The sequence below is a fragment of the Canis lupus genome, chromosome 17 (assembly GCF_011100685.1).
Source record: "Canis lupus familiaris isolate Mischka breed German Shepherd chromosome 17, alternate assembly UU_Cfam_GSD_1.0, whole genome shotgun sequence".
In the NCBI taxonomy this organism is placed as follows: Eukaryota; Metazoa; Chordata; class Mammalia; order Carnivora; family Canidae; genus Canis; species Canis lupus.
In genome coordinates, this window is record NC_049238.1 from 7,409,167 (window position 1) to 7,412,320 (window position 3,154).

Below are 3,154 nucleotides of genomic sequence, written 5' to 3' on the forward strand. Positions count from 1 at the left end.
ATGTTAGCTCACTGAATCTCCACCATACACATGGGATAGGCATTCTCTGTACACAGATGGTAAAACCAAGGCTCTGAGAGACGAAGCAGTTTGCCTAAGGTCCCAGGATGAGGAGACATAACTGCAAATTAGGCACAACATTGCAATTGAGCCACAGAGACTTAGAATTTCAATCTCTCTTTTTCTTTTTAAAGATTTTATTTATTCGAGAGAGAGAGAGAGAGAGAGAGAATGAGATCGAGCATGGTCAAAGCAGGGGGAGAGGAAGAAGCAGACCCCCCTCTGAGCAGGGAGCCCCATATGGGGCTTGATCCCAGGACGCGGAGATCATGACCTGAACTGAAGGCAGAAGTTTAACCAACTGAACCACCCAGGCAGCCTTGTAATTTCAATCTCTGTCTTCCCACTACAGGCTAGGAGGAGGCCAGCAACTAGCTAGAGGAGGGATCACTCTCTGACCAAGGAAGTCTCCAGAGTTGAGGCTACAGGTACCAAACTTTGTTTAGAGCCAAAGAATAGACTACGGGTCTAGCCCAGAATTCTCCACTGAGGGTGATTTTGGCCTCCCAGGGGACATTCAGCAGTGTCTGGTGACACTTGGTTGTCACAACAGGGGGGTAGGGTGTGCCCCTGCCGTCTCCCTGGGGAGAGGCCAGGGATGCTGTCATATGTGTCACAAAGCACAGAGCAGCCCTCACAATGAAGAATGACTGGGCCTTGATGTCAACAGCACCGCTACAGTTCAGTGAGAAACCCACTGCGGTCCAGACGCTACAGGAGGCCCTCCCTCTGTTTCTCTTTTTGCTTGTTAGTGTTCCAGAACACTTCGTTTTCAAGGGCAGGTAAGCCACTTGCTCTTCAAAGTTTTCCAGAGCATCTCCATTGGCATCGGAGCCAGGTCAGGTATAGGGGAAGTGCCTCTTTCATCTCTCCAGGAGGGTTGGATGCTGGAAGACTGTGTTTGTGAGCACCACGTGATGCCAATTATTCAAATGGGCTTCTCCTCTGAGAATCCGCTCTCCTCTGAACTTCAAACATCTTGACCAATACTAATTTAGCAGCAGAGCACCTCAGGAAGATTCTATCAGCTTCCAAACCAATTAGTTTAACTCTGGGCAAGTTTACCAAACATTCTTCTTTGATCAAGGAATTAATTTTTTTCAAAGGGTATGATCTTCTACCCATATGTCTTTCTTTGACATTAATTGATAGACCAAAAAGGAGGAAGAAAAAAAAATCCCAGTTTTAGAGATGGCATTAGCATTCGGAGTCAGGTTTAAAAATGCTGTAATATTTTTTGTTGTTTTGTACTGTTATTTCTATCAATGGGTACAGAGAGAGGAAGAATCGTGGAGTTTTGAGGGACCCATGAAGCTCTCAGATCTGAATGCCAAGTCTCAGGCTCTGCCAAAGCAGAAGGGATGCTAAGTCCCTTCTGGGCCAGGACAAAATGGATCCAGGCAGGACCAGCTGGATGAAGGTCTTTGTTTGAATCACTCTCTATTCACTGAGTGGCCCTGCCTGTATCAAGCCATCGTGGGGACCTGGAGCTGCCACAGAGGAAGGAAGTGGCCATCTGTGCGCTAAAGTTCGCAGTCCAGTGGGCAAGACACATAGCCTAACAAACAACGAGGGTTCTTCTGTGTGTCTATGTGCTGCTGGCCCACCCCACTGCTGGAGGAGTCTGAGCCCACTGCCTTCCCCCTCTTCTCAACATCTGTACCTGCTGGTTCTTCTCCTGATGAGGTCTACCCATCCTTCCAGACCCAATGGCAGTGTCAACTCACCTGAGGAAGCCTCCTTCTGTCCCAAGTTGAGTCAGTGGCCTACCTGTCCATCAAACTGGCCAGGCTCCCTGAGCTCCTCTCTTCCAAGACACCGGGCACTGGTCCTTTGTTTCCCCCCAGTGCGAGCTCCTCAAGGTGGGGCCCTAGGTTCGTTGTGTATCCTCAATGCGTGGAAGATATTGGGTACGTACGGAATGAATGAGCGAGTGAATCCAGTTGGGGTATGCAGGGTAATAAGAAGTAATGGTGAAGAAACGCTAAGGTAAATAAAGGGAAGCTGTTCAGCTGATGCTTTGTCATGACTTTGTTTGCTGGTGCAGTTCTGGCATTTTCTGTCTAGAACAATGCTGACAGGCATCCAATCAAATAAATTAATATTCCCTTCCCACCATGAAAGACTCATTTGGTGGGAACAAGTCCACACAGCAGTGTGTGGGTGTGTGCCCCACACATCAACCCCACCAGAAACCATAATGTGTTTGCCTGTGTCTTCCTGTTAGCAAGAGATGAGGAGGGTTCTGCTTACCTTTCTCATGATGGCTGTTGACCCTGGCCTGACCTTGCCACTCTGTAATGGCGGGAAAATGAAGAAGAGGTGGGAAATCAGAGACGAGAGATGAAAGGGAAATGTTGCCACTGTGTGAAGTTCATAAACTTTGTGCCTGTGGAATGTTCTCCTGGAAGTTTCCATTAAAAAAAATCACTAATTTTTTTTTGTGAACAGAAAAATGGAGATTCTCTTCAAGATAGTAGAAATAAATTTCTCTGGTTACATGCGAGTTGGATTTAGAGCTAACAGTGATGGTCACATGAATTCCTTCATACAGAGGTTAAGCCTCCTCTTGATTAAAGGTGATATTTGAATTGTTTTATTTTATTTCGTTTTTAAAGATTTTATTTTTATTTATTCATGAAAGACACACACACAGAGAGGCAGGGACATAGGCAGAGGGAGAAGCAGGCTCCCCTGTGGGAGACCCCAATGAGGGACTTGATCCCAGGCCCCCAGGACCACAACCTGAGCCAAAGGCAGATGCTCAACCACTGAGCCACCCACGTGTCCCAATATTTGATTTTTTGAAGAAGAACAACCAATATTAAGTAGTTTTGGGGCCTGTAACTCCACTCAATTTGGCATCAGTTATACTCACTTGAAAGCATTTATCAGCATTTTCAAGATGGTGAAATGACCTACAAATTTTTAAAAATTTTATTTTATTTAAATTTAATTAATTAACATGTAGTGTATTATTAGGTTCAGAGGTAGAGGTCAGTGATTCATCAGTTGCTTATAACACTCAGTGCTCATCCCATAACATGCCCTCCTTAATGTCCATCACCCACTTCCTCCCCTACCCCATTCCCTC

General features: G+C 45.9%; 1 long non-coding RNA gene across 1 annotated transcript; it reads left to right on the plus strand.

Annotated features, from left to right (window-relative positions):
* Positions 1-746: 746 nt before the first annotated feature.
* Positions 747-1,922, plus strand: LOC111090486. The gene is made up of 2 exons (XR_005371790.1): positions 747-842; positions 1,336-1,922. It is a non-coding gene; the product is annotated as an uncharacterized LOC111090486 (long non-coding RNA).
* The last annotated feature ends 1,232 nt before the right edge of the window (positions 1,923-3,154 follow it).